The following is a 20100-nucleotide window of genomic DNA, read 5'->3' as shown; positions in this document are numbered from 1 at the left end:
GAATGGTCATCAATTACAGCAAGGAAAAAGGTGACCCCTCCATCTTGCATAGCTCCCTACTGTGGGAGTTACATTCTTTTTCTTTCTTTCTTTTTTTTTTTTTTTTTTAAGAGAAACAGTCTCACTATGTTGCCCAGGCTGGTCATGGACTCCTTAGCTATGATCCTCCTGCCTTGGCCTCCCAAAGTGCTGGAATCATAGGCATGAGCCACTGCACCCAGCTGAGAAATGCATTCTTAGGCCAACCCCCCATTATCCAGCCCACATTCCCTTCACATGGCAAGCAGCCCTCCTTAGCAGGATCCATCCAGATAACTCTAGCCTGATTACTTCCCACCATGACTAGTTGCCCCACAAAAAAAGTCATGCCTTCCTGTCATACAAGATGGACATATGCAGAGTCCTCCACCTATAGCTCTCTACTCAACATGCCATCTCAGCTGACTCCAGTCATTCTCCTCCCCTCCAGGAACAAGTCTATGTTCAAGTGTGCTCCAAACTCTCAGAAATCTCATATGATATGGGTTAGGCTTTGTCTCCCCACCCAAATCTCATTGCAATTGTAATCCTCAGGTATCAAGGGAGGAACTCAGTGGGAGGTGACTGGATCACAGGGGTGGCTTCCCCCATGCAGTTCTCATGATAATGAGTGAGTTCTCCTGAGATCTGACGGTTTTATAAGTGTTTGGCAAGTTCCACCTTTGCTCAGTCTTCTCTCTCACCAGCCACCATATAAGATGTGCCTACTTCCACTTCCGCCATAATTGTAAGTATCCTGAGGCCTCCCCAGTCATGCAGAACTGTGAGTCAATTAAACCCCTTTTGTTTATAAATTACCCAGTCTCAAGTATTTCTCTGTAGCAGTGTGAAAACGGACTATAATCATGTTTTCTCAAAAACTCTCTGGAAGGTGCCACTGCAGCATGAGGAAACAAGATTCTGCAGCTCACTTAACATCCAGACAAATTACGTATCAATCTACACTTCTGGTAGACAAATCCAAATCCTAGGCTGGAAACAAAAGGCTGGAAACATTTTGGGACAAACAGGGAAACGTCACAAAACTACTCCCCACTAGATTAAGAATTCCACCTGAATGACACTTTTAATCACTCTTCTAATTTCTCCTATATGGGAGAAACAGGTGTTGCAGGTGAACCAAGTCTACTCTCCTTTACTAAGCCCCACCTCTCTCCTTAGAAAGCAGGGTTACTTATTATCCTTGGTTACAGCTTTGGAGCTTTAGCAAAAATATTGAAACAAACAACTCCTAATCATTATTCTACTACCAAAAGTGTAATCCCCCTACAAGACTTCTCATTTTAAGCTACTCAATATGAAATACAGATTTACAAAAAAATGAGGGTGGAAAGCTACTGAGTAAATACATCAAGGAAAAGGAAAAAAGGAGATTCTTCATCTGGTCATACAAATTTTATCTTAGAGATTAGTATTATTCATATTTAATTATATGTACATTTCATGAAGAGCCAACTGTTTACAATGGAAAATATCCATATTGGAATTCAAATTAAAACATGCTATCTACAAGGTGAAAATTTAAAATTCTGTACAACCAACCAGTTTAATAACTACATATCTACTTACAAAAAATTTCATATCTACTTAATAACCTTATTATCATTAAGGTTTTTTAAAAAATAGATATATTTTTAAAATATACTAGATTTCGGCTATTACATGAGAAATACTTCCACAAGCTCTCTGGCTTTATAAAAATCATTTAGTACAAACCAATATTTATTTTTAGTCCAAAATAAAGAGATCTACAAACTTGCACTAAAAACGCATGGTAGAAATGGCTATAACCATTTAGGAAAGGTTATACATATAAAGTTACATATATAAACTTATAAAATTAAAACATAGCAATCCTATGAAAGAATAATTTCATTCTTAGGTATTTAACTCAGAGAAAATAAAATACATAATGGCTTATGCAAAAATTCTGTTTATAGTAATATGATTTGCAATAGCCAATCAATAGAAAAAGTCAAATGCTGATTAACTGAAGAATGATAAACAAATTACAATAAAATGAAACACTGCTCAGCAACAAAACAGAAAGAACCACTAATACATGCAACAACATGGATTAATCTCAAAAACATTATGTTGGGGAAAAGAAGCCAGATACAAGAGTATATACTCTACGATCTCATGTACATGAATCAAGAACAGGCTAACCTAATCTATGGAAATAGAAATCAGAACAGTGGCTGCCTGTGGGAAGATGAGGAAAGGGAAGGCCTGACAGAAACTGTGCATAAGGGAATCTCAGGGATGATAAAATGTTCATTTCTTGAGTGGGGGATAGTTAACATAGGTGTATACACATGTCAAAATTCACTTAAAAACTGGTTCATTTTATTGGATATAAATTATACTCCATAAAGTTAACTGTATTTCTTGATTCTGAGAAAGAGTCTCGCTCTATCACCCAGGCTAGAAGTACAGTGGCGTGATCTTGGCTCACTACAACCTTCACCTCCCAGGTTTCAAGTGATTCTTGTGCCTCAGCCTCCCAAGTTGCTGGAATTACAGGCACGCACCACCATGCCCAGCTAATTTTTGTATTTTTAATGGAAATGGAGTTTCACCCTGTTGGCCAGGCTGGTTTTGAACTCCCAACCTCACATGATCCACCTGCCTCAGCTTCCCAAAGGGCTGGGATTACAGGCATGAGCCATCGAAATGGCCCATAAAGTTAATTTTTAAAGTCACATCTGATACCTTACTTCTAGAGGATGGCAAGGACAGCCAGTTAGTGTAAAAAAGTAATCTCCTGCCCAAAAGCTGAAAGTAATATCGATAATAATCATGACAAACTTAGAGCCTAAGTCAGATTCTAAATCACAAATCCAAGTCACCCAATATCGTAAGATATAAGGGTAAGTCCAGCCTATAGAAACATGCATAAAAGTTCACAGAACGAATGGGAACAATCAGCATGTCTTTTCTTGGGAAGCCATTACCTAAACTAGCTGGTCACCTTTGAATCACCATAAGATAGGAATACAACTTCATGCTAAAGAACAAGTTCTCACTCATCCAGTATTTTCTCTGTCTCCCGGCAATTTTTGAGCAGCTCGCTCACATATTTCAGTAACATCTATTTCTAAATCACTTTTCTGCTCTCTCTTCCCAAGTTGTCTCCGTTTTTTAGTAAAACTCTTCATAGGACTATCATACTTCACTCTTGAATATCCCGCCTACTTCTTACCTCTATCCAACTCTCTGATTTGCTTGCTTATGACCTGTTTGCCTGTAAACATTTATAATTCTCATTTTAATGAGCTTCATGATACCATTATTCAGTTATGAACCCTGCATCCCAAACTGTTTGGTAGTCAGCTCTGTATCAGATGACTGCTCGAATCAGTCCTCTTTAAAGTACTTGTCTGCAGATTCTATTTGGAGTTGATCCAATTCAGCTTATGATACATGCCAGTTTCTGTGGTAGCTCATGATCACCTGCTTTCTGTATATGAGTTTTGTACCACAGCATCACCTACACCTGAAAGTGCAGCTATACACTACTTTACTACTAATAAAGGCACCTATTATATGGTTGAGTTCTAGTGTCCAGATATATTTGCAAATGTGTCACTGCTTCTAAAGGAGGCTCCAATGTCATTCTACAAAACCAACATGAAGTCACTTATGTTAAAAGCTGTTAATCTTAAAACCTTCCTACATGTATGCTGGCCTTTCAGATTTCTTTTCTACTTATTAATAACTTATCAGACAATCACCAGACAGAAAAGGTCTCTGCACAGAATAAGCCACTAGTTGTAGGATTCGCGACTTCAATTCTTATTCTAAGACTCTGTATACACCATTTAACTTGTTTCCTCATAAGGAATTGGGATAATTGCACCTGCTTTCAGGATTTTGGAAAGCCTTAGAATTTATGCAAAATGTCTTAATGTCTGGCATACAGGAGACTTTCAGTAAATAGTTCACAATGATAACAAGTAACTCTATTGCGTTGCTATACTTACTCTAGCACCCTTATCAACCCCAAAATACAGTGTTCATCTACAATCTTACTATCTATCATGACACATTTAGATCTCATTCTCCCTTTTATACTCTACTCATTTCCCAATGCCTGAAATAGCCTCACTTTCTCCATTCAAAATATTACCTCTGACTCTCTTTAAAAAAAAAGCAACTTTAACCAGGGATTTTGAGTTCAGAGGGAAAGGTGGTTAGAGAGGTACTCATTTAAATAGTCCCTTCTATATTAAAATGAATACAGTAAATTGGTATGCAGTAAGATCTTCAAGGTTAAAAAAAAGAACAATAAAATGAATGTACACCTACTACAACCTTAACTCACATTAATTTTTCTCCAAAATCTTCTCTGGAGTCCATCAAAACCAGGATCACTGTCTTCCTCACATCCTATAAATATCATGACTAAATGGGTCCTTTGTAAAACACACTGGAAAAAAAGATAAAACTAATGAATTCTCAAGGCTCTTCCAAATCCCAATGTTTTCTCATTTCAGAAAGCAATTCATGAAAACTCATGAGACAATGGCGTAGAGAAGGATAAAACTAAATACTCTTTTGACCTGATACAAAACTAGTTTTGAACATCTGGATTTTTCTTCTTGATTATATTCAACTAATCAATCAATGGTTCAAGAACTATCTAGAAGACGTTTTTTTGCAACTGTGTTCTCGAATTCAATTAAATGACACTATACACTCTAAAATGAACATTTTTTATACTCACTTTTATGAGATAGCTCTCAATTTTAATATAGAGAGGTAAACTTAAAATAACTTAATTTAAAAAGTCTACCAATCTATATTTATGTATTCATTGGCTTTATTATATTTTGAAAGTGGTTTGCCTTAAAAGGAAAAAAAAACTATAATTTGTAGTATTCACTGTCCCTTTCCCCTTATTGAAGGCTTCCAGAAAAGCCACGATGGACTTCTTAAATAGAATGAGACATCAATGTTAAAACCACATATTTCTTATTAAATTTACTTTAAGTATAAGGTAAAAAGGTTCTTGCTGCTCTATTTAAATACACACACACACACACACACACACACACACACAAATAGTGGTCCTTCCTAAAGTGACTTATATTTGAAAATGGCAAAGCTTTCCAAATATTAATCACAGTAATTCCAAATTCAGTTCTCAAGGTAGTTCAATTATGGCACAATAAATGAATGATGGCATTTAATTTAAATCTCTGAGTTTTAGAATCCAGAACATCCCTTTCATTCCAGTTCAAAAGAGTTTAAGGTATTCAAATGCTACAACACACCTGTCTTTCAGTTACAGGCATTGCTTCAATGAAAAAAAACAGCTTAAAAACTATGAAATGAAATCAATTCCACATAAAGCTATTGTAAGATTCTGATCTCTAATCTGACTTGTAAATTAGATGCATGTAACTTCCAACATCCAGCAACCTGCAGATCTTTTTCCTGACCAAAAACATGCAGTGGTGGTAGTGGCACACTGACAAAGTGAATAGTATATTCTTTGAATAAAGATTTCAAGGTAAGTCATGAGGGAACCTTTTGCTGTTTGTAGATGAACTGTATATACTATATAAAAAGTAATCTATGGTTTATATCTAGGCTGTAGACGTTTTGTTGAATGCTAAGATGTATAAATGTTGAAGATTCACTGAGGAAAAAAATGGGATTCAACATTGAGAGAATCCACCCACCTCATTTCCCAGCACTGCTTTCAAATCCTCTATTACTAGTATAAATAATATACCAAATGCAAGGACTCTCAACCAAATAAAACATCAATTTGATTCAGAGAATACTTCGATGTTCTAGTTTTCTTCTGATTCAATACTTCTAAAACCAAAAATATATAGGTTTATTTTCAGTTCATACCTGCTAGTCAAATCATTTAAAGTGAATTTAATTAAGTCTAAAAATATTAATTTATAAATTCAACTGTTCTATTCACACTAATACTATACAGTATGATTTTTTTTGCTATTGAAGAGTCCACTGAAAAAAATGTTTTCCCAGAAATTTCTGAGTATAGTAGTTTTTGCAAATAGAAACGTATTTTAAATATTCTAGATCAGGGCAAAATTTCAAGAATCCCCTAAGCAAACACTTCCATATGAAAATCATGGTCCTGAAATCAACCCTTTTAGTAAACAGATGTTTTTCTTCACTGTATTTCCCTTAGAGTGAGATAACCCAATGCTAAAAGGTGATAACTATAAAAGTTTCATAAATATAAGATCTTTAAAGTTTGATTACCAAAGAAATTACTACATATCATTATGGAACGATAATATAGTACACATTCCCCAAGTAAAGCTCAAATTTACTTCAACCACACCAACCGATACCACCAAAAAATTTTTCTTTTTTTTTTTTTTTCAGTCCTGAAGTCCTTGGAATCACAGGAGGGCTTGGTGCCATATTGGTGTCACACTCTGCCAGTCATCCAAAGAATATGCCAGATTTCTTTTTCAACTCCTTTGTCTACTAGTGCATCACTGGACCCAGCAGGCGGTTCACCAAGACAATTTCAGTAATGGATTTTGGCTCTCTGTGCATAATAGATGACAATCTTAGGAAGTATCCAGTTTGTTTTATAGCTGAGAGATTTGAACCTGCTGCAGATGTCACATCTAAATTCTTAGATGGATTATCATCAGTGTCACCTATAAAATAAGACAATGTCACCAACAGCATTGTCCTAGACAACATCTATTTCAGCACTGCTAAGCTTTCAGCATCATGACTGATAGTATTTTATTTGCCTGAAATGGATCAACAAACTATTGCCTGGGGGCCAAAATCCAGCATGCAACCTATTCTTGTACATCTAGGATCTAAGAATGGATTTATATTTTTAAATGGTTGAAAAAAAGTGTTTTAAGAAGACTAATATTTTGTGAAGATCATATGAAGTTAAATTTCCATTTCCATAAATAAAGCTTTATTGGAGCATGGCTATATTCTTTCATTTATGTATTTTTCTACAGCTGTTTTCATGCTACAGTGGCCAACTTAAGTAGGTGCAACAGAGTCCATAGGATCCCTGAAGACTAAAATAGTGTGGTCCTTTGCAGGAGAAGTTTGCCAACCCATGGATTTTTTTTTTTTTTTTTTTTATGAGTAGGTAACATGATATCTAGTGCGCATTGCGCAAAGAACCAAAGTGGAAAGACTATGTTTCCCTGTTTTACTTCTATCCATTCAACTGACAAGTATTTGTTGGGCCAGACCTGTTACACCAACGCAGACAGCACTAGTCACTTTACTCTCGCTTTTGGCTCAGTCTTGCCTTAGTCCAACGTGTTAATATTTACTTTGGGCAGCAAGCGGACAAGGAGCTCACCTTCAGGTCAAATTCCAGTTCACAAACATTGGCCTGCTCCATGTCCCCAAACTCTCCTGGTTCTGAATTTCTTCTTTTTATCAACCATTCTCTGTAATGGACTTCCTGTACTAGACATCAGTCTGAAAAGTCTGTATTTTCTGCCAGAGACACTTGGGCAATGGGATGAGTCACAGCATTCTTTGACTGAACTATGCCAGCTGATCATCAGTGCCATCCCTGCTCTAATAGCCATCCTGTATAGTGGATTTGTTTTGGGCCCCCTGTGAACAGTCTGCATATTCCAACATTCCTCTTGGCTTCCACTATTCCTCTGGTCACCATCGCCCCTGAAGTTCATCACTTTTCCTCTTACATTGAAATTTCTGGCCAAAGACTCGTTCAACGTTCCCAACTGACTGTCATTTTGTTATTTGAGTTCAGTTCACATAACAAGGGCCCAAGAAAATTGAATCTATATAGCTGGATTCCCCAACCTAGAAACACCGAACTTAAAGCATCTCTGACTTTTGAGCATCTGCTCCAAATGAGAATATATCACCCCCCACCAACCAAGTAGCCTCTGGAATATTGCTTTTTTCCCTCCACCATTACTAGTTGGCCCAAAGTTTCTATACTTGTTTCATCTGAAACTGTTACCTATCACTCACCACCTACATGGGATACCCAAGATATCTATGTCTCTTGAGCATTGCTTCAAAATGCCTCTCATGCTGTCACTAACCCTTTAACAACCCTGTTTCTGTTGTGAGGGAAAAAGGAGAGGTTTGTGCCACTGCTGGACTGCAATGGAGAAATGTTTGGCTAGATTTCTAGAAGTCAAAAGTACTATCCCACAAAAAAAAGATGTTAATTAGTCCATAATGAGCTGAAATGCTTATATTATTAATGGCACTACAGAACCCATATGTAATTCATATTACACTGTTGCAGATAGTTAATTCACAAATGCACTCATAAATTGTAGATTGATGGTACTAGAAAACAGCTTAAAAAATGTCAGGACAGATTAGTGTAGTATATGGACTTCAAAGAAATGGGTTTTTTGTTTGTTTTAAGAGACAGAGTCTCACTCTGTCACACAGGCTGAATATGGTAGCACAATCATAGCTCATTGCAGTCTCAAATTCCTGGGCTCAAGAAATCCTCCCACTTCAACCTCCCAAGCAGCTGGGACTACAGGTGTATATTGCCACCCCTGACTAATTTTTTTTTTTAAGCCAGAGATGGGGTCTGGCTATATTGATTAGGTTGGACTCGAATTCCTGGGCTTAAGCAATCCTCCTGCCTCTTCTGAAAAATGAGGGTCACTACAACCCTGAAGTAATGTGCCATGGTGAACAGCTGCAAAAACCGCATGTATACCTCACAACCTACGGAGTGGTATCAAGCACGAACAGCCTAACAAGAATGACCATTAACCGTATTTTAATTTGGCATAGCAACCACACAGGTAGCATCCATTTTAAAAACAAAAACTGGCCAGGCGCGGTGGCTCACGCCTGTAATCCCAGCACTTTGGGAGGCTGAGGCAGGTGGATCATGAGGTCAAGAGATGGAGACCATCCTGGTCAACATGGTGAAACCCTGTCTCTACTAAAAATACAAAAAATTAGCTGGACACAGTGGCATGTGCCTGTAATCCCAGCTACTCAGGAGGCTGAAGCAGGAGAATTGCCTGAACCCAGGAGGCGGAGGTTGCGGTGAGCCGAGATTGCCTGGGTGACAAGAGCGAAACTCTGCCTCAAACAAAAAGCAACCTTCTTACCCTATGAATATTTGGAAAATGTCACAGTAGTCCACTAATACATTCCTATAAGCAGAAAAAGAGACTAGAGGCATGTTAAGTCCATATTCCAAAGGAATACTCAAGAGACTAAAACTTTAGAACTTTGTTCATTTGATGAATTTAGACTTCTCCCCTTAAAGAAACAGTTTTCCATCTCTTTAGTCAGAACTGCTTTATGTTGTTAAAAATTACTGAGTACTTTCAAGAGCTTTTGTATATGTGGCTTATAATTAACAACATTCACCATTTTAGAAATCAAATTAGACAAAGTTAAAGTATTTATCAATTTATTTTAAAAATTTAATAAGAACTTATGCAATAAAACAACACGTTTTAGGAAAAACTATTGCTTTCAAAAACAGAAAAAAGCTTTGTGCGAAAAATTATGTTGTTATAAAAGCTTTGCACATTTCTTTCACACCTAGCTTAACAGAAAACAGCTGGATTCTCATATCATTGTCTACATTCAATCTGTTTTGCTATGTTGTTTTGATTGAGCTACATGAAAAAAAAAATGGCCTCACACAAATATGTAGTAAGGGAAAGAGAAGTATATGTATTAATAGTCCAATAGGATAATTGTGGATGTTATTTTTTGATACTACACCAAAACTTGACAAGTAGGAGTTTTTTAAGGGTTAGTCAAAATACAGAATCTCATATGCATGAATTCTTTGTATTCCGTTACTTGTTTTTTGAAAAGATCTTTTACCCATAATTTTGTAACACTGGTCACTTTGAAAATATTGGCTCATTGAGATATGCAGATATTACAAATCTTCACGAAATCCAACATACAATAACAAAAACTCACATTCATTAAAATCACCACCCATCTCATCAGGAAAGTCTTTTAAGTACTGGGAAGCTGACAATGGCACAGCAGGTAACAAAAGTTATCTAAAATTTTAATTTTCACTTGAAAGTTCGAATTTTATCATTGGCAACAATACTGTCAGTTGTTTTCCTTGAAGTGACAGGCTCACTTTGTTCATTTTCAAGAAAATGACTGCCAAATTTCTAAGTCTAAATAATCACAGTTTGTCTGGTATTCATTCTTTCAAGCAAAAATGATGTTTCATGCAAAATTTGGCTAGTTTCACTAGCAACTCAAAAAAAATTCACATACGGATTTTTCCTCTAGACAGGCAATATACTCTGGATATGCAGCATAAATGCATTTTGCATATTTCCTATCTCTTCACACCAAATATTATAAACAATGCATATTTAAAGGTCAAAATTTAATAAATTAGCAATTGCTATCACTTCATTAAGGACATTGTTAAGTGGCTTTTTTTCTGTGAATGCACAGCTATGAAGAATATCATGATTACTAGTACAGCTTGATCCTACTGCCATTTAATTTCTAGGATGCCTAGTTTCATCCATCATTGCTTTTTATACCAGCAGGACAAATGTCAAAGCAATAGAAAAGGCAAAAAGTTATTGTTACTATGGTAATAGTTTTTACCTCATGGACACTCCTGAAAGGGTCTCAGATATTCCTGGGGATCTGTACACTACAATTTGTGAACTGTTATCTTAAGGAAACACTAAGAGCTATGAATAAATAAGTCACCATCCCCAAATCCATAATGAATATCCCCCATATAATAGACTAAATATCTACATGAATTGTTGAATTCAAAATTGGTCTCACTTGTTCATATAAATAATAGCAATTAATATTTAGTGAGCACTTACATGTATAATCTTATTTAATCCTCATACTAAACCTATTAGTTAGCTGCATACTTATGCCATAGATAAGGAATTTCGTGATGAAGAAAGGTGAAGTTACTTGTCTAAAGTTACAATATTCATTATTTATTGGATTCAGGCATAACCAAGTATTTCTCAGACCTTCCTCTTAAGTCTTCACAACAACCCTTTTATCCTTATTACTCTTTATTGTTCTTTACATCTCTATTCTTTAAATCTTCATTACTAATTTTACAGACTAAAACTTTGAATCAAATAGGTAAAGTATCCTACCCAAGGTTACCCAAGTGGAAAGTGATGAATCAACGATATCACAAGTCTGTCTGACTCCAGAGTACAACACATACTCTGCCTTGCTATACCACACAGGAGTGTATTATTTGTATATAAATAGACTGATAACTACAAGAGTCTTCTATAGTTTTAAAGTCGATTGAGTAAGACCTCTATTTGGAAAGATTTTTACTAACTTGATTACCTCTGTCTTCAAAAAGTACAAAACCTACTTCCTTTTAAAATGATACACTTTAATTCACAGAATTTGAAAATGACAATAGAGTAATATAACTAAGTTACTTAAAAAAAAGAGATAATACTATAAAAGACTAATCCCCCCATTTATATGAGAAAACCCCAAAAACGCTTGCTGCTCATAAATGGTACAGAGTCAAAATCAGTCTGGACTGACCGTGAAACCCAAAATGTGCAGTCACACTGCCTGCATACATTTAAGAAGGCCTCAAGCAATGACCTAGGATTTCCTCGCAAGGTCTGGATACAGAGCTTGATGATATCATACTCGCCTACCCAAGGTAATCAAGATATGAATTATCTTGTATCTTAAAGATCAAGAGGTGAAAAGGAAGATGGTGCACACTGAAAATAACAAGCTATGTTTTCAGGTGCTTTAAGAAAAGTAAAAAGTAAATTCACTTATAAGGTGTCAGCACACATCTCTGTGGCTGAGACAAGCTTGCTTCTATATAAAAATAAAACAAAAAAAGCCTAGAATACAATGTCATCACACCTACACAGGCTCTCTACAGATTACACAACAGCTTTCAGATGCCAAGAGCCCAGGAATGCTGCCAACCTTAGTAATTTGCAGCAAATAATCATTTTCCTAAAACTCCAATCAATCCACAAAATTTTCAAGTTAGGACCTACAAAGATGAGGCATCACGCCCCAACCTTTTGTTTCTATTTTAAGGGCCTACACTGCAAAAGTGCCGCTTAATATTTAAACCCAAAAAAGGGCAGAGAAGGAATCATGGTTTATCTGTCTCAATTTGCTCAACTTTTAGGAATTATAAACATCCTGAGATTGGACAGAGTGTGGCTTTAATTTCAAAAAACCTGTATTCTTAAGGAGTCCCCATGCACGTTTGACAGGAAGGTGACAAAATGGAAGGCAGTGCTGTAGCACCTAAGACAGCAGGCAGTACAGCAGAGAGATGAGCAATTATATTCATCACTGAATACCACAATCTGGAATCCTATGTAGCAAAGAAAAAAACAAAACTATAGAGCAACTTCACCTGCTTTAATCAATGATTCCTAACATGACCTAAAAGAATCACAATCTAGTAATATAAAAGCAGCTGACAGATATATATGTAAGGCTGTGGTGTACCACCTAAAACAGCAGGCAGTATGGGGGAGAGATGAGCAATTACACTCGTCAGAGAATACCACACTCTGAATTCCTATGTAGCAAAGAAAAAACAAAACTATAGAGCAACTTTATCTTCTTCTAGCAATGATTCCTAACATGACCTAAAAGAATCACAATCTAGTAATGTAAAAGAAGCTGACAGATATATACAAAATAATCAAGATTGAGGTCATATCCCCTGACATGCATCATTTACACTAAAGATTCCCCGACTTATCTGAATTAATTTCATGTACCTCAATTCATTCAGATAATTGAAGTTTTCCTATTAGAGTTGTAAACTGTTTACCTCCACATAATTAGTAAACTGTCCACTTAAAAATACCACTACAAAAATTACCACCCCCTTGCCTCTACACATATACACATACTCCACTACCATTAAAAGTGTAAGATTTTGGCCTTCACAGGAAATTTAGTTCAAAAGTCCTCTTTTAAAAATCAGCACAAGAAATTCTACAAAAAAAGTTATAGTCATTACCTTTTTAATACAGAGTGTCCACATTACTCGTTAAAGACATGGTAATTTGGGTGTTCAATACACGACTACTGTTCTGAAACCCAAATAAAAGGTTTAGACTACTAAGAGTTTGATGACTTGCTTCAATACAAGAACTGGGATCGTACAGAGAACAAAATCAAAGAGGTCTCTCTTTTTTATGAGCAGGCATTTAAGGGCCTTTTACTGAGAATTTACTCTTTAACATATAATTACTAATCAACAAAAATAGGGTCATTAAACTCACTTCTTCATAATAAAACTTCTAATTGTAAGAAATATAAGATAATAGATGCATATTAATCAAATTCAAGAAAAACTGAAATGTACAATGCCTTACAAGACAACACAGTGAAAATAATTAAGAAAATACCTTTTCTTAATTAAATGTCCTATCAGGTGACTGATGTTGCCATTTTTTATATGGATAAGCCTATAATTTAAAACACATAGACTCTCTAGTACTAATGATGGCAATGAAATATCTAAACTTCTGGAATGAATTTTAAACTTCTATATGAACACTGGCTTCCCACACTAATAACAGAACTTCCTGTTAGGAGAAATTTAATCTAATCTATATTTATCACCTGCTATGTGCCAGGCACCGTATTTAGCGCTAAGGACACCTCCAGGAACTGGACAGATTCAGTCCCAGCGCTGGGGTACACATGGTCTGGAGGTAAAGACAGATAATGACCATGCTCAAGGAATGTGTAATAGATACCTGTGATGTTATTTTATACACACTCACAAAGAGAGAGAAAGATGAGAGATTCCATGTACAGTTCCTGGCTCATAACTATCACAGCCCTTGATTCAGGCTTTTGGTATAATGTTAGGTGTGTCGGGCCTCAGGGGATAGACTCTAACTTTCTCCTGGCCCAAGGCAGGATTCTAATTGCTTTTCCCACACTCCACCCCCAACCCATAGAGAATCCCATACTATACCCTGGAGGAAGGAATGCTGTCAAAATGGATCCACAATTCTAGTTGCTTTTCCCATGCTCTGCCCCCAACCCATAGAGGATCCCATACTATACCCTGGAGGAAGGAATGCTATCATAAAGCCGCCACAAAAAAAAACAAAAAAACTTGGTTTAGAGAGCTTCCAGATAACTGAACACATGGAGGTTCCTGGAGAACAGTGCACTCAGAGATCACATGGAAGCTCTGTGCCCCTTCCTCCATATCCTGTCCCACGTCTCTACATCTGTATCCTTTGCAATATTCATTATAATAAACAAGTAAATGTGTTTCCCTGAGTTCTGTAAGTCACTCCAGCAAATTAATTGAACCCAAAGATGGCATTGTGAGAACCCCAATACCTGATCAAATGAAAGCTCAAAACTAAGAGAAGAAAAAGGCAGAAAATCAAACACTTGAAAATAATGAGCTACCATTGAACTGCATAAAAATCACCAGTTTATTGGAGACACCCATAAGTGTCCCCACTAAGAAAGCAAAGAACCCAACAGCAGGCTAGTCAGGAAAGGCATTCTGACTCATGACTAGGTGAATACAGAGTGTCCTAGAGTCCTTGATACAAATGAAAAGTTGACCCTTAAAAAGTTCAAATTATAACAGCCACGGAGCCTAGATCCCAGTATCTAAGGGGTCAATCTGGTGAGTTCACGTGAGTCCAGAAAACAGTATCACAGGATCTTGGCTCTGAAGACCCCAACCACCTACCTATAGACAAGAATGGGTCCCAGCTCCCTAAGGGTAGGGGAGATAGCAAGGAGAGAAAGATCAGGCTGTTAGGGTGCCTAAACAGGCTTAAGACAAGGTCCCAGTTCCACAAGTACCTGGAATGCAAAAAGAAACCAAGCAAGAAACATCAGTTCTATGGACTACTTATCGCTTACTAAGGAAAGACTGTGGAATTCCTTCTCTGGTTATTTTTTAAATACTCAAAGAAATTATCTGTTTAAATGACTTGTGTGATCCTACAGAGCAGGGGAAAAGCACTAGATATGCTTACTAATTGTCTAATTCTATATCCTAACTCCATCTATAACTATTTTGAAATATTCTAGATGCCTCACACACAAGTTGTCATTATTCTAAAACTCCTTATGAGAAAAGTACTTTAAAAATGAAAATCTTGCAGGCAAACTGAGCACATCCCAAGGTCATGGTGAGATAGCACATCTTTGTGAGCAATGGATGCTCAGGGCACGAGAATAATTACAGATCCTTCCTATTGTAGGTGACAGAGGTCTTAGGTATCTTCTGTCTGAGTGGAAGAGACTGATCTGGCAGTGGGTAGGCCAGGCAGACTAGGACTGACATCAGAAGCAATGATAGATGTGAGATGATTTGCTTCCTATAAATTAAACACCATCCTACTCTACTGTACAACTGCTTTCAGTAATAATATTAGTAGAAAAAATGAACGTAGTTCAAAGATGTCCCTATGAAGGCTACTACTCATATGACTCTACATGTTCAAATAGGAATCAGCCTATGGAATTGGCACTGCATCTGCTCAGCCCAAATCTTCCCTGGCAATTCAAAGAATGGAGTGTTGGTTGGTACTTTCCAAAAGAAAAGCTTGAAAATTTTCCTCGATTTTTTAAAAAAAATAAGCAGGCCAGGCACAGAGGGTTCACATCTGTAATCCCAGCACCTTGGGAAGCCAAGGTGGGAGATAGAGCCCTGCCTGGCCAATATGGCAAAACCGTATCACTACTAAAAACACAAAAAATATTACCCAGCCATGGTGGCACATTCCTGTCATCCTAGCTACTCAGGAGGCTGAGGCAGGAGACCACTTGAACTAGTGAGGCAGAGGCTGCAGTGAGCTGATATTACACCATTGCAATCCAGCCTGGGTGACAGGGCAAGACTCTGCCTCAAAAAAGTAAAAATAAAAAATAAAAGTTGGCCAGGCATGGTGGCTCATGCCTGTAATCCCAGCACTTTGGGAGGGTGAGGCAGGTGGAATGCCTGAGCTCACGGGTTCATGATCATCTTGGGCAACATTACCCATCTCTACTAAAATGCAAAAAATTAGCCGGGCATGGCGGCATGTGCCTGTAGTCCCAGCTACTCAGGAGGCTGAGGCTGAGTAATTGCTTGAACCTGGGAGGCAGAGGTTGCAGAGAGCCAAGATAGCACCACTGCACTCCAGCCTGAGTGACAGAGTGAGACTCTGTCTCAAAAATAAACAAATAAAAATAAAAAACACACTATTCTAATTGATTTAAAAAAGAAGAGGCAAGAATAAGAGAAAAAGAATTTACAGTGTTCTTTATATAACACCAACAAGAAGCATAACATATCAAATACAAACTAAAGCTGTTTAAAATATCATTTAGGACAGTTTGCCAAGGTAGTCCAAACTCTGAAAGTCACATTCCTTGCAAAAGTCTATATACTGAAAAACATACCCTTGTAAAATAAAAGCAAGATTGTAAAATGTGGCCTACAGTAACAATCAGAGGATCACTCAATTCATATTGCCACACTTTGCTCTTGTGGAAACATCGCATTATTTTAGCTCACCTAAGGTGTTCTATTCCTGAATTTAAGTCATGTTCTTTCCCAATATCAGAGTGACTAACATAAGTCAAAGAACAAAATTTACAGTGTTAAGTTTCCTCCCCCAATTTTTCTCAAGTATCTAACACCTGATACCTAACAGAGTATCTAGTTCAACACAAAAAAGGAACTGAGTTATTTCAAGTTTATTATATCATGATTCAGCACTTTCAGGCACTGCTACCGTCAAAAATCAGATTAAGCCCAATAAGATCATAAGCATTTAAAGAGTACCCACTACACTTGACAACGAGCATACACAGATGAGTAAGACATGGCCGATCTTTCACGAAGCACCTACCAGAAAAGTGCATACAGGCTAACAAGTATTTACTAAATGTCTACACTAAACACTGTGCTCTGGGATGCAAAAAATTCATCCCACCACAGTAAGAACTTCAGGACTCATGCATCTGAGCCTCACTTAGAAATGTGACACTGGACATGCTTGAATTAGATTATCAAAAGGATTTCCTTTCCTAAGTGACAGTCATGCATCACATAACAACATTTCAGTCAACAAGACATTGAATATATATAACTGTGGTCCCGTAAGATTTTAATGCCGTATTTTTACTAAATCTTTTCTAAGTTTAGGCATGTTTAGATACAGTATTCGGTATAGTAACATGTTGAACAGGGATGTATCCCAGGACAAATAAGCTATACCCTATAGCCTGGGTGTGAAGTAGGCTACATCATGTAGGTTTATGTGAGTACACTCTACAATGCACCCACAAGGATACATTTCTCAAAACATACCTCTGTCATTAAGTGACACATAACTATATCGAGGTTATATACACCATAACTCTAAGACTCTTAAAATACCAATCTGCTGGAAGTGATGTAGGCTATCTGAATCAAAAATATGAATCGATTATAAGGGAAAGATAATTACTAATTCAAAAAACTGGAAAGTAATGTTAAAACTGATAGAAGTAAATACTTCCTAACTATGAACAATTTATGGCATTTTAATCTAATGGGTTAAAATCATAAATTGAGAAAAAATATTAAAATTTAGTAATTACTTGAATTTTTTTTTTTTTTTTTGAGAGGGAGTCTCACTCTCTGGCCCTGGCTGATGTGCAATGCAGCAATCTCAGCTCACTGCAACCTCCGCCTCCCAGTTCAAGCGATTCTCCTGCCTCAGCCTCCTGAGTAGCTGGGATTACAGGCATGCACCACCACACCCGCCTAAATTTTGTATTTTTAGTAGAGATGGGGTGTAACCATGTTGGCCAGGCTGGTCTCGAACTCACCACCTCATGATCCACCTGCCTCAGCCTCCCAAAGTGCTGGGATTACAAGCATGAGCCACCGTACCCAGCCAATTACTTGGCTTTTTAAGATACCATAATCAAACAAACTTTAGTACAATAAACGAGGTCTGAATTACCTAGTTAAGTGTTTAATTAAGGCAACTAGTTCTATTCGGCTCCTACTAAATTCATCAAGAAACTCTTAGATTCTCAATTTTTCTGTAAAATAATGGGATTGGATTATGCTGAAAGGTCCCTTACAAATCGAAAACTTTGTACTTCTGTAATGCATAAGATGAAAACGTCAACACAATTTTCAAATCAGGAGTAAAGAAGCCATCTTAACTTTGCAAACTGGTGATGTCAAAAAATTCATTATTTCCTACCTTACTGCAAGTATCATGCTTCAGATTTTACCTATTCATTGTTTTCAAGTATGCCAAAGAAAGTTTCTCGATTCAAGACGTACTCCTCCAACCCTCAATACCAAAACTGTTTCCATTAAATTCAGTACAGGATCCTATGGAAAATGTATACCAAAAGGGAGTGGGAGCCGATCTAATCCAAATCAGACCCGGAACGCACGAATTAAAATTCAATATTTCACTTGGTATGTGGGTTCCTACATGAAACTCCTGTCATGGTTAAAGCTTAAGGTTAAACAAGTTAATAGAATCCAATAGAATGGCTCTATTGAATTGTACTGAACTTCTTTTTCAGTAGCTCCTTTACCTAACCATTATGTTAAGCTTTAAAATCAACTTCCGGGTAGTACCAAATGACCAAGGTGAGCCACGGCAGCCGGGGGCTGCCAACTGAAATCCATCTCGCGTGGAAAATCATCGACTCACGTTTTCCATTTCAAACTGCGATACGGGTGGAGGAAAAATTGTAAAAGCCTTCTTTTTGAACCTGCCATCACAGGGCCTCAAGGCGGTTAACTTAAGAATCTCAAGATAACCTAATGCCGCAGAATTATCAGAAGACTCTAAAAGTTGTATGTGCGAGAGAAGGCAAAAAAAAAAAAATGCTTCGGGACTAAAGTATTAAATTTCGCTGCTGAATTTCCAAGACTTAAATTTCGAGAACCTTTCCACCTGGACAGAATGGGACTGTCTGGATCCCGATGAAAATGGGAAGTTGTGCGCTTAATCCTCAGACAAGGGATGGAGAGGGGCACAGTGTGGTCTTCACACTCAGCTGGCAGAGGGGAGTGGGGCGCTGGGGAGGTCTCGAAACCGAGAGCGACCAGGAGCCAGACGCCAAGGTTACCCTCAGGAAGGCCCGGGGCTTGCACTGCAAGGGGCCAAGCGCCGGGCAGCCCTGGTGGTCGGCCAGGCATCCCAGCCAACTCAGGCCAACCCCGGGCGCCCGGCCTCCCTTCTCCCGCGCGAGGGCGACGTGCCCCCACCCGTCCTCGCAGAATGCGCGAGTAAGAAGCGGAGCGCCGGGCTGCGGAAAGCCGGCACGCACGACGTGTAGGCATCAAGAAAAAGCAATTCGAACCCCGTCAGTTTGCAGAAGAAACAAAACGCAACGGCCTGGACGGCGCATTCCGAGCGCGGGGCGGACCACCGCGCAGGGAGCGCAGCGCGTGCGCCCGGGAAGTGCTAGACTCTCAGCTCCGCCTCCCCCACAACCCCCGCCCCCGGCTCCCCGCGCCGCAGCCTCCGCGGCTGCCCCTCTGGGAACTCCGCGCAGCGCGGCCCCGCGAGGCGGGCGCCGGGGAGGGGAGGGGCCGTGCTCCCCGCCTCCCTGCCGGCCCGCGCGGCTCCCCAGCCCGGAGCCTACTCACCTCCTCCTCCTCCTCCTCCTCCTCGTCTCTCCCTCCTGGCCACGGGCGCAGCCCAGCCGGCGACGCGCTGACGCCGTGCCCCTCCCCCGCGACCGCCGCGAATGCCGCCGCCCCTCCCGGCCCGCGGCCGCCGCGGTCTGCGGCCGCGTCAGGCGTTGGCCCCGCCCCTCTGCCCGCCCGCGCACTCGAGGCTCCGCCTCCCTGCGCAGCCCGGACTCTGCCGGCACAGCGTCCCTAAATCAGCGGCCGCTTCCGCCAGCGCGAGTAGCTCCGCCCCGGCCCGCGAGCTCGGCTGGTCGCACCTGCCTACTGTCCCCAGTCCTCGCTCCGCTCCCCTCCTCCCCGCGCGCCTTTTCCCATCTCGTCAACACCCCGTCCGCCCCTTCAGCTTTTTCATACTCTTTCCCCAACCTCCTCGTCCCGTTCTA

General features: G+C 38.9%; 1 protein-coding gene across 1 annotated transcript in view; it reads right to left on the bottom strand.

Moving 5' to 3' along the window:
- The window catches only part of QTMAN (queuosine-tRNA mannosyltransferase), a 413460-nt gene extending 393576 nt beyond the window's left edge, over positions 1–19884 (bottom strand). Inside the window, 1 exon segment of the mRNA XM_078327881.1 lies at positions 19673–19884. The gene's annotated coding sequence lies outside the window, so the exon portion shown is untranslated.
- Between the last annotated feature and the right edge of the window lie 216 nt (positions 19885–20100).

This window comes from Callithrix jacchus, chromosome 6 (assembly GCF_049354715.1).
Source record: "Callithrix jacchus isolate 240 chromosome 6, calJac240_pri, whole genome shotgun sequence".
Lineage (NCBI taxonomy): Eukaryota > Metazoa > Chordata > Mammalia > Primates > Cebidae > Callithrix > Callithrix jacchus.
Note: the sequence above shows the minus strand (reverse complement) of the source record. Positions and strands in the feature narration are given on the sequence as shown.